At 38.0% G+C, this 12897-nt stretch overlaps 1 long non-coding RNA gene across 2 annotated transcripts; it reads right to left on the reverse strand.

Annotated features, from left to right (window-relative positions):
• Window positions 1-5339: 5339 nt before the first annotated feature.
• LOC138903599 (uncharacterized) lies at window positions 5340-7866 on the reverse strand. Of its 2 annotated transcripts, XR_011412913.1 has the most exons (3): window positions 7666-7859; window positions 6718-6773; window positions 5340-5786 (listed from the first exon to the last, which is right to left on the reverse strand). It is a non-coding gene; the product is annotated as an uncharacterized lncRNA (long non-coding RNA). The 2 variants fall into 2 exon arrangements; XR_011412914.1 differs by lacking the exon at window positions 6718-6773 and having other exon boundaries at window positions 7666-7866.
• Window positions 7867-12897: the final 5031 nt, after the last annotated feature.

The following is a 12897-nucleotide window of genomic DNA, read 5'->3' on the forward strand; positions in this document are numbered from 1 at the left end:
TTTGGTACATTGGCTCAGGCGAGGTTGATTCTGGTTGCACCAGCTATTTCACAGACCGGGGAGGAGCTCAGACTCCTACCGCCCACACTCCAAAGCAGCGAGTCCATGTTGGTCAGGTTCCAGGTGTCATGGCGACACAACCTGTGGTCCCAGTTCAACCCGTGGTTAGGGCAGCAGCATCTGAGGAAGAACAGCTTAGACTTGAGAGGTACAAGAAGTACCACCCTCCTACCTTCAGTGGATTGGCAACAGACGATGCCCTGGGTTTCCTGAAGGAGTGTCACCGCATTCTTTGCACTATGGGTATTGTGGAGACGAGCGGGGTTGCTTTTGTTATATTCCAGCTCAGGGGAGTGGCTTATCAGTGGTGGCGGGAGTATGAGTTGGGTAGCCTGGCCGAGTCAGCTTCACTTACATGGGTTCAGTTTTCAAAGATGTTCCTGAGAGAGTTTGTACCTCAGTCCATTCTAGATGCATGGCGCGCGGAGTTTGAGCAGTTGCGTTAGGGCACTATGTCAGTGTCAGAGTATGCCGTTTGATTCAGAGATTTGGCCAGACATGCACCTGCTTTGGTCGCTACAGTTAGAGAGCATGTCCGTATATTCATTGAGGGGCTCAGGCATGATATTCGATTCAGCATGGCTCAAGAGTTAGAGTCAGATGTTTCATTTTAGCAGGTGGTAGGGATCGCTCGCCGAGTAGAGGGCATGTCGGATCAGGAGAGAGATGACAGGCGGGGCCATGAGAGAGAGGACATGCGAGGTCAGTAGAGAGAGGATAGGGAGGCTAGGAAGCCTCGTAGACTGGAGAGATCTACTGGTCCTTATTTTGGAGGCAGGGTACAGCATGGTAGAGGTTTTGTGGGTCAGCCAGTTCAGTTTGCACTTTAGGCTTCGCACGGTGTTTCAGGTACTCATGGGTCTCAGAGTACTCGTACCGCAAAGTTCCTACAGTCATGTCAGCAGAGGGGTTGCTTTGAGTGTGGAGATACCAGCCACATGGTGAGAGATTGTCCCAAACTCCAGACAGATGTGTCACAACGGGGTATTCATACGAGTAGAGGGTGCCCAAGAGGGAAAGGCCTGGCCCGTTGATATGTTTAATATAGTAGGCTTGAGGCTGCTGCGCCAGATGATGTCATACAGGTATGCTATTGATTTGTTACCGAGAGGCACCATTAGTATTTTGTTTCAGTTCTGCTTATCGGGGTGAGTCTCCACCTATGGGTGAGTTCATGACTTAGTATTCTGTATATGTGTTTGCCGCTGTTGGAAGATTCTGTGAGTGGTAGCCTTTGTCTATCATTTGTTTTTATCCATTATTGAGAGTTTTGAGGCTAGAAGTGAATTCTTGTTGTCCATTATGGTAGGCTTGATGTGATTCCTGAGTAATTTGGTTAAGATTGTGATTTGATACTCTACCGGGGTGAGAGTTTAGTAAGTGTTGTGATTTTATTGGCAGAATTGAGTTAGTGGAAGATTTCCATTAGTATGATGTGTATTCGACCTGTGATTCAGATTTGAGAGTGAGACCCTCGCGATTCCATGTGATTTGATATTTTTGAGACGGCATGTGTTCCGCGGTGGAAGTTATATCAGGATGAGATCTTTGTGATTTGTTCATATACTTTAATTTTTCCTTTTAAATTGATTCGTAGGATGGTACTGATAGAGAGTTGTGCCTGTCGGGCTTGTTTGATACTTCTCTTATGTGTTTCTCCTTATATGTTCAGTCATTTTCGTTCTGTGCTTCCTGAGTTTGAGCTTGCGGGGTATGTGCCCGGAGGCGTTAGTTATGACTTGTTGATCTGGGCGTATAGTTATGAGGTCTTTGTGTTTCTTGTATCATTGTCAGCATTGTGGAAGTTTGAAACAGGGTTCTAACGGATAAGAGGCTAATTGTCGGTACTGGATTTGATTACGGGCAGCTATTGTGATCAGAATTGTTATTATGGGCCTATGTGTGATGTGTCATGTAGTGTGGTTATACTATGTAGGTGTAGGCATAAGTGGTTGCACCTAGTTGGGACTGATACCGGGTGTGGATTTAGAATCGGGTCTTTTGAAGACGAGCGGATGGTGAAAATGTTGACTCTAAGGCCTATTGATGTTAGTGGAAGGGATAAATTACAGTTAAGATGGTGTCGTCGGGCTTATGTGGATTGGGGTGACGTGGGGTCACCCGCGGGTGTATTTTGGATGTGTGCATTTAGTGATTTGACGTCTTCAAGGCGATTCTTGGCACGTTTGAGGACAAACGGTTGTTTAAGAATGGGAGGATGTAACGACCCGGCCGGTCGTTTTGAGAATTTAAGTCCCGTTTGGCGGCATAAAGTCTTGAGCAGTTTCATATTATGTGTATTGACTTACGTGCGTGGTCGAGTTTAGTTACCGGATGATTCGGAGTCAAATCGGTAAAAGGATTCTAGTTTTGGAAGTTTAAGCAGTAAGAGTTGACCAGAATTTGACTTTTGTATAAACGGCTCCGGAATGGGTTTTGGATTATTTCATCAGCCTCGTATGGCGATTTTGGACTTAGGCGTGCGTCCGGATTTGGATTTGGAGGTGCGTAGGGTGATTTGAAGCATTTCGGCGAAAGTTGGAAAAGTTGAAGTTTGGAAGGTAGAGAGGTTTGACCAATAGTTGACTTTGGTGATATCAGGGTCGGAATGCGATTCCGAGAGTTGGAACAGCTCCGTTATGTTATTTGATACTTGCCTACAAAATTTGACATTATTCCGAGTTGATTTGATAGGTTTCGGCACGAGTTTTAGAAGTTGGAAGATTTAAAAATTCATAAGTTCGATTCTTGGTGCGATTCGTAGTTTCGACGTTGTTTGATATAATTTAAGACGTCGAGCGAGTTCGTGTTAGGTTATGGAACGTGTTGGTGTCTTTATACGGGGTCCCGGGGGCCTCTGGTGAGTTTCGGATAGGCTACGGGTCATTTCTTCAGGTTTTGAATTGCTAGTTTCTAGTGTCTGATGTCCTTCTTCGCGATCGCGAAGTGCCTTTCGCGTTCGCGTAGCGTTCTGCTGACCTGCCACATTTTCCTTCTTCGCGTTCGCATAGTATGTCTCGTGATCGCGTAGCTCTGCACATCCCCCTCTTCGCGTTCGCATCCTCTTTTCCGCGTTCATGTAGTAAAAACCAGGCTCTGTGCACTGGTAGTCATTTACACTTCGCGTTCGCGTAGTTTCCTGTCCCTTGTTCTTCGCGTTCGCGTTCCCTCACTCGCGTTCGCGAAGGGCCTTCTTGGCAGCCCTCATTTTTCTTCTTCGCGAACACGATCCTTCTTCCGCGTTCGCGATGTATAATCATCTGGGCAGCAGAATATATTTTTCAAATCGAGAGTTAGGCCATTTTTATCATATCTTGACTTGTGCAGCTCGGTTTTGAGCGATTTGTAGGTTTTTTAAGAAAATCGATTGGGTAAGTGTTCTTCATCTAGAATCTATTATATTTCATGATTTTATCTTTATTTTTATCATTTAATTTGTGTTTTGAGTTGAGGAAAATTGAGGTTTTTGAAGAAAATTTTCAAAATAAAAAATCATGATTTGATGGACGAATTGGTATCGGAAATTGATAATTTTAGTATGGTTGAACTCGTATCGGAATGGGTGTTCGGGTTTTGGGAATTGTAAATTTTATAGAGATTATTATTTCAAAAATTGTTAGATGTTATTTAATTATTATTTTTATTCAGTAAATATTAGGTTTACCTAGTCCCTAAGACTAGGTGCCATCACGATACCCAGCAGAGGGAAAATTGGGTCATGACAAGTTCTCTTTTGATTATTGACTTTTATTTTCACCTCCTTTTGTGTTATGATTAATCAAACGTTCACACTTGCTTGGACTTCGTTTTATAAGTCTTTAATTGTTTGTGTACTTTTTTCCGTCAAATAACTAAGAAAAACTCTCCTTCACTCTTATGTTCCAATTGTATAATATAAATTTTTTTTAATTCAATAAAAGATACCTCTTCCCGTCTTTACTCTTATGCATTAATTCCTTAGTATGGGTTTGTTAAGTATCATGAATCGTCTTTGGTTTCACCAAATTATTCTCTTTTCAGAACCCCCTTCAGTTTTATTTCCTAAAAACCAATGTCAAACAGCTTTAATTCCACATGAAAAATTCTCACCAGTTGAATTAGAAAGCACTCTTCTACATGTAACAAATCCTCTCATAGTTAGGCTAGTATTCTCTATACCCCCTAACCTTTTAGTGGTTGCTTGTGCTTTGTTTGGTTCACGAACAGCAGACAGAAGCATCACTCAACCAAAAAAAACAATCCCTAGAAAGTCATGATTGTCATCAACAAGAAGATAGGTGCGTCGTGCAACAGCAACTACTACTAAATGTAAATAACAAATATATATAACTCCTTTAACTTGATTTAAGCTTAACAAATTTGAATGAGTTATTCATTCAAACAAAGGATTAAACTATAAAATCCACATCCATATTATTTAGCAATGATAGAACTAACGGAGAAAAAGAACTGATTTTAGAAACGAGAATCTAACAACTAAAATTACAGGAAAAAAACAACTTGGTGTTTGGGAAGTATCTTGAAGCCAGCAAGAAGAAAAAGCAAGCATGGACTCTTAAAAGGTTCATTGGGACACATAAGCATGGTAGATGTCTTTGCATTAGAAGGATTTATAAAAATAAAACTTATTTTATCTTGCTACACGTGTATTTTGTTTCTCCCAAAACACACACGCAAGTATATGTGGTCGACAAGTAATATAAGATTGTAAGTCCAAATATCGTACCCACAGGGACTTGTGATTAACTATCAACTAAATTAAACCCAAACAATTAATCCATTCAAACGATTCCTAAGATGTGATTATTTAACTAAACAAATCTAGAGTAGTAAACTAAGCGATTAAAGAAAATAAGCTGGCAATATTAGAGACGAATTCAATGGGAGAAAATATTCCAGAGTTATGGGTTAGCTAACAAACCCATTGAGTTTTTCACTTAAATCATCTTATTAATTTATCTGGTTTATTGATTGACATGATTAATATTGCTCGTAGCCTTCTTCCGAAGTACTACTCGCCTATTCAAGCTAACCTAACGCCTATATTCCTATGGAATTAGAATTAACAAGAACGCATTAATAATTCCCGTATAATAACCAAGCAAGGCGATTAGGTATATTCCTATCCTAACCGCAAATCCGTTTTCGATACTCAAGTTCAAGATCTCGCTCTACTCAATCTTATATATGCAATTTAGAATTCTCTCTCCCGAGTTCAATACTAGATTCGTAGATAATATTCAATTGGTGATCAAGCAATCAAATAATTAAGCGCAAGATTGAATAAATAAACCAATATGATAAAATAATAAGAACAATTTCAAATTCAAACTACAATGTTCATGTAGCACCCAAAACTCTAGAACTAAGAAACTATGAAATTAAAGGAAGAGAAGAGAAGAAAAACTAGTTAGGAGTCTCCTCCAAGCGTGGTGTGTGTTCCTCCATATGAATTCTCTTTCAAAGTATATTAGATATCCTCCAAAATAGGTTTAGACTTGCTTTTATACAAGTTTGGGGGAGGGTCTCGGACCGAAATAACCTTGTCCCAAGCGAAGTAGGAGATGTTTCCGATCACCTGCACCCAGGGTAGCGTGGGGCACTAGCCCTGGCACTGAAAAAATAAACATTCTGGAAATTGGGGCCCTGGAAATCGACATTTTTAACTTTTCTCCTTTTTCGCTCTAATCTATCACATTTCGCCCCCTATTGCCTTTGGATGATTCCTACATATAAAAACACCATAAATAAGTATAAATCAATACATTTTACATTCGAAATTTACGAAACACGAGTAAAATATGAGGCGATATACATATAAATATATATACTTTAAGCCAAATATCATATTTCAATTAAATAAGAGTTTTCCTCAAGATTATGACTTGTAATTCATAAAGTGAGACACTTCAGGCTGCTACCTTAGGTTTGGCATTTTGGACATGAGATAGAATTCTAAACTTTAATTCAAAAACAACGACACAACCTATGAACATGCTACGTGAGACATAAGAAAACACAAATTAAATTAACATCTACATTACTGACTTACGGCAGGTGAACTTCACAAAAACTAACTTATCATTCCAGCTGGGAGAGTTTAATATTTAAACGAATAGATTTACAATTGATCATTTCTTTTCTTAACAAGTAGCAAATCGTAAAAAACATTCTCCTAGCATAGCAACTATTAAGTAACACTTTCGTGATTTAAAGTGCAAAAGGCGAAACTAGAACTAACAGCAATTTACAACAGAATCCAAGTCACAAATATATCTGGAAAAAAATTAACATAGTCGAATCAATGGAGCATTAACACGGAGATATCTCGAAAGCTAACGAACCGACTAGTTCACATCCACCTAATCCACAGTTCAAATAGAATTACTTTACACTTAAATTAACAGGATTTTGTTTAAGTATAGTATGCTATGAATAACTTATAACAATCAAAAGTAAACATATAACATTAGGGAAAATAGAGGAATCAATTCAATCAGTTTTCCTCCAATTCAACAGCATCCAAAGATCACAAATCACAACATAGCAAACACACACAAAATATTATCTCTACAAATCACAAACTGCCATAGTTGGACATCACAAATCACAAATCGGCTTAGGCTCAAGTGTTTGGGTATCTGGTAAGTAGAATACTTTGACGATGAAGATAAGAAAGTGAAGGAGAATGAGGCCAGTAACAATCTCGAAACCTACATAAAAAGAGATGATGGAGAGTTAAACAATAACGATGTCTCAATAACTTTGTTAAGCAACAGTAAAGAAAATTAGACATTTGACTAGTTTCCTCTTTGTATGCTTAAATCTTTACCTTATAAAAAATATATGTTATGAGAAGAATGTCAAACAAATATTTTTAATAGAAGATATACTCTCCAGAAACCCGATATAGAAAAAAGTTGTAGATATGCTCAAACTGATCATCTAAAAACCTTTCCTTCAAACAGTAAAGCTAAAACCAACATATTATTTTAGTAGAATGCAACATTTTTCTATTCGAAGATTGCTAAATTTAAAAGTAGGATCACTGCTTATACAGAAATATAAGAAAATCTCTTATAACAGGATTTAGCAATATATCTCATAGAGGTTTCTAACTTGTAATTAACTGAATCTAAAATTTCAAGAAATTGCAATCCCAGTTTCTCAGCACAAAAATGTTAAGAGCTAGATATGAAGCACATCAGATGTGCTAAGTATAGTTTAAACTTTAAAGTGAATAAGCAGTTGAAAACTTTGCACATCAAATAAACGACAGGGACTATCAAGAACGGAAAAATTTCCCTAATGCATATCCCTAATCCATATCAAGCACTCACTCGGATGATTTCAACAAATCAAAAAGAAACAAAATGACAGAATCATCAAATAGATTTAACAAAATGTCTTAATATATATTTGTATTTTGAGCAGCAACGACCCAAAAAATTAGTATTGCAGCGGCTTGGAATAAAACTTAGCAGCGATTGAGATGGTGCTGGCGATTATACTTCGATAATCGAAACCCTAGACCCAGCCAATAGTAATTTTTCATCAACTCCTAACCCACCCAATCGAATCTTAAAAATAGAGACAGAAACTGACCGGCGATTGTGAAGGTGTCTGCGACTGTGATAGAGCCGACGATTTTAGTTTCCGGTTGAGATATAGGGAGATAGAGATTCTTGGTGCCGATTTCAAGCATACACTGTTTGACCGATTTCAAGGGTATACTATTTGGCCAATTTAGCGTATTTCGTTGAAGGTAGCGGGAGAGAATTTAGATGGAAAAATAAAACGGGAAGCAATACCAAAAAGAAAAACATGTTATAAAATAAAGACCGTAAAGTAAAGACAAGTATAGAGAGAAAATGATATATTATTCAAACTTTAAACTTATGTACATAATGAACTGAATTCTCCTCTATTTATAAAAGAAAGGAAGCTGCTGTGTAAGCTGCTACTGCAAGCTGCTGTGTAAGCTGCTGCTGCAAGCTGCTGTGTAAGCTACTTGTAAGCTGCTGTGTAAGCTGCTGCTCTAAACTGTTGTGCCAGATATAGATAATCTTCTATCATGGGTAATATTTATCCATAACGGAGTACCGAAAGGATAAGCTTCTTCAGGAGGCTTATTTCCAATAGAGTACTACGCATTGCTAGCTGCCTCATTATAAACCTTATAAGGAAAACCCTGTGGGAAAAAACCTTAATAAGGAAAAAAGAGTACATCGCGTATTTTACTCCCCCTGATGAAAACCTTGTTTCAAATATTTAAGTCTCCGCATTCCAATCTTGTATACCATCTTCTCAAAAGTTGAAGTTGGTAAAGATTTGGTGAATAAATCTGCCGGATTGTCACTTGAACGGATTTGTTGCACATCAATGTCACCATTTTTCTGAAGATCGTGTGTGTAGAATAATTTTGGTAAAATGTGCTTCGTTCTATCTCCTTTTATAAATCCTCCCTTCAATTGGGCTATGCATGCAGCATTGTCTTCGTATAAAATTGTGGGTCTTTTTTCACATTCCAAACCACATTTTTCTCGAATAAAATGAATTATTGATCTCAACCATACGCATTCCCTACTTGCTTCATGAATAGCTATTATTTTAGCATGATTTGAAGAAGTAGCAACAATAGATTATTTTTGGAGCGCCATGATATGATAGTACCTCCACATGTAAACACGTACCCTGTTTGAGATCTAGCTTTATGGGGATCAGATAAATAACCTGCATCTGCATAACCAACAAGATCTGCACTATCTTTGTTAGCATAAAACAAACTCATATCAAGAGTTCCCTTTAAATATCGCAATATATGCTTAATCCCATTCCAATGTCTCCGTGTAGGAGAAGAGATATATCTTGCTAGTAAATTAATAGAAAATACTATGCCAGGCCTTGTAGCATTAGCAAGATACATAAGTGCACCAATTGCACTGAGATAGGGTGTTTTAGGACCCAGTAGTTCCTCATCCTCTTCTGGAGGTCGGAACGGGTCCTTATTCACTTCAAGTGATCGAACAACCATTGGTGTACTCAATGGGTGCGCTTTGTCCATGTAAAAACATTTTAAGACCCTTTCTGTATAGGCAGATTGATGCATAAAGATCCCATTTGCTAAATATTCAATTTGCAGTCCAAGACAAAGTTTTGTCTTTCCAAGATATTTCATCTCAAATTCTTTCTTAAGATATTCAATTGCCTTTTGGAGCTCTTCTAGAGTTCCAACAAGATTTATGTCATCAACATAAACAACAAGTATAACAAATTCTAATGCCATTTTCTTTATAAAAATACATGGACAAATAACATCATTTATGTAACCCTCTTTCAACAAATATTCACTGAGGCGATTATACCACATGCGCCCAGATTGTTTTAAACCGTACAAAGATCTTTGTAATCTGATTGAGTACATTTCCCGAGATTTTGAATATGCTTCAGGCATTTTAAATCCTTCAGGGATTTTCATGTAAATCTCATTATCAAGTGACCCGTACAGATAAGCCGTAACCACATCCATCATATGTATTTCAAGCCTTTCACATAAGGCTAAACTGATGAGATATCGAAATGTTATAGCATCCATAACGGGTGAATATATTTCTTCATAATCGACTCCAGGTCGTTGTGAGAATCCTTGTGCGACAAGGCGAGCCTTGTATCTTTCAACTTCATTTTGCTCATTCCTTTTTCGCACAAAAACCCATTTATGACCAACTGGTTTTATACCAGCAGGTGATTGGACTACTGGTCCAAAGACCTCTCTTTTAGCAAGTGCGTTCAATTCTGATTGAATTGCCCCTTGTCATTTTGGCCAATCAGATCTTTGTTGACATTGTTCGACAGATCGGGGTTCAAAATCCTCACTATCTTGCATAATGTTAAGTGCAACATTATATGCAAAAATATTATCCACCACTATTTCAGATCGATTTAAATTAATCCCATCACCAGTAGAACTTATTAAAAGTTTTTCGCTCACTTGAGTCTCAGGTTTATTGATTTCTTCAGGAATCTCATAACTAATCAGATCTTGGGTCTCTTCAGGAGATCCCTTCATAATATCATTTTGATCATTTGTCGATTTTCTTTTTCTAGGATTTCGATCCTTAGAACCCATAGGCCTACCACGCTTCAGGCGTGCTTTAGGTTCACTAGCTCTCATGCTAATAGATGGTCCTGCTGGGACATCAATTCGGATAGGCACATTCTCTGCAGGGATATGTGACTTAGTTATCCTTTTCAAATCAGTAAATGCGTCTGGCATTTGATTTGCTATATTCTGTAAATGGATGATCTTCTGGACCTCCTGATTACATATAGGGGTACGTGGATCAAAGTGAGATAATGATGAAACTTTTCACACAATTTCTCTTTTGATTTCCTTTTTCTCTCCCCCTAATTGTGGGAAATTTGTTTCATCAAATCGACAATCTGCAAATCGAGCAGTAAATAAATCTCCCGTTAATGGTTCAAGATAGCGAATAATAGAGGGTGATTCAAACCCAATATATATTCCTAACCTTCTTTGGGGGCCCATCTTATTGCGCTGTGGTGGTGCTACTGGCACATATACAGCACATCCAAAAATTCATAGATGGGCAATATTTGGTTCATGATCAAAAACTAATTTTGACGGAGAATATTTATTATAATGTGTTGGTCTGAGACGGATAAGTGATGCTGCGTGCAAGATAGCATGGCCCCAAACAGTAGTGGGCAATTTTATTTTCATAAGTAGTGGTCTTGCTATCAATTGCAGTCGTTTAATAAATGACTCTGCAAGGCCATTTTGAGTATGAACATAAGCTACCGGATGTTCAACTTTTATCCCAACTGATAGACAGTAATCATCAAAAGCTTGAGATGAGAATTCTCCAGCATTATCAAGGCGAATAGCCTTTATAGGATAATCTGGGAATTGTGCCCTTAATCGAATTATTTGGGCTAATAACTTTGCAAACGCCAGGTTGCGAGATGATAATAGGCACACATGAGACCATCTTGAAGATGCATCTATTAGGACCATAAAATATCTAAACAATCCACTTGGTGGGTGAATAGGTTCACATATATCCCCATGTATACGTTCTAAGAAGGTAGGGGACTCAATGCCAACCTTTATTGGTGATGATCTAGTGATCATTTTGCCTTGATAACAAGCATCACAAGAAAATTCATTATTTGTAAGAATCTTCAGGTTCTTTAATGGATGCCCACTCGAATTTTCAGTAATTCGTCTCATCATTATTGATCCAGGATGGCCCAAACGGCCATGCCAAAGCACAAAAGTATTTGAATCAGTAAACTTCTGGTTTACGATAGAGTGTGCTTTAACTGTACTAATCTTTGAATAATATAAGCCAGAAGATAAAGTTGGTAACTTTTCTACAATGCATTTCTGGCCAGAAATATTCTTTGTAATACAAAGATATTTCACATTCATTTCATCTATTGTCTCAACATGATACCCATTTCGGCGGATATCTATAAAACTCAACAAGTTTCTTCGTGACTTGGAGGAGTACAATGCATTGTCGATAATAAATTTTGTTCCCTTAGACAGAAATATAATAGCTCTTCCGGAGCCTTCAATCAAACTTATATTACCAGAAATTGTAGAAACATTTGCTTTTTTCTTATGCAAATAAGAAAAGTATTTCTGATCTTTGAATATGGCATGAGTTGTTCCACTATCAACTACACAAATATCTTCATGATTGGTCTTTGATCCAAACATAATTTGAGGATTATCCATATTCTTCAAAATGACATAAATAAAATAAATATGATAGTAAACATTATAACTTTTATTTATGTACAACAATTACATAACTATACTATAAATAACAGAAATTAAAATATTTACATCTCTACAGATTCACTACCGATCACATGACTTGTTTCTCCTTCTGGGAGTGCAAAGTAATCAGCTATATCCAAATGCATGAAGTCTAAATTATCTTCAGAAATAAAATTTGCTTCAGCATTTTTCTCTGTCTTCTTCAGGGAGGCTTGATACAGCTCAACCAGGTGCTTTGGCGTACGACATGTACGTGACCAGTGCCCTTTTCCTCCACATCTATAGCATGCATTTTCTGGCTTTGCTGCTTGCACCGCTTCATGCTTTTGTTCCTTCCTTTTCCACTGCTGGTGGTGAGGAGGGTTCTTTGGTGCATTATTATTACCACGATTAGAGTTTCCTCCCTAACTACGGCCATGACCACGACTGGGGCCACGTCCTCTTCCATGTTTAGCTTGGTGGAAGTTCGTCTCATTCACTTCAGGGAATGGACAAGAACCAGTAGGTCGGCTTTCATAGTTTTTCATTAATAGCCCATTATGTTGCTCGGCTACAAGAAGATGTGAGATAAGTTTAGAATACTTTTTGAATCCCATCTCTCGATATTGCTGCCGAAGGAGCATATTCGAGGCATGAAAAGTGGTGAAAGTTTTCTCCAACATATCATGATCAATAATATTATTACCACATAGTTTCAATTGGGAAATAATTCTGAACATAGCAGAATTATACTCACTAATAGATTTTAAATCTTGTAGCCTTAGATGAGTCCAATCATAATGTGCCTGCGGAAGAACGACCATCTTCAGGTGGTCATATCTATCTTTCAAATTACCCCACAGTATGACTGGATCTTTAACAGTAAGATATTCCATTTTCAGGCCCTCATCAAGGTGATGGCGTAGGAATATCATTGCTTTGCCACGGTCTTGGTTTGATGCCTGATTTTTATCTTTGATGGTGTCTGCCAGACCCATCGCATCAAGATGAATTTCGGCATCAAGCATCCAAGACATGTAGCTTTT

This window comes from Nicotiana tomentosiformis, chromosome 12, assembly GCF_000390325.3.
Source record: "Nicotiana tomentosiformis chromosome 12, ASM39032v3, whole genome shotgun sequence".
Lineage (NCBI taxonomy): Eukaryota > Viridiplantae > Streptophyta > Magnoliopsida > Solanales > Solanaceae > Nicotiana > Nicotiana tomentosiformis.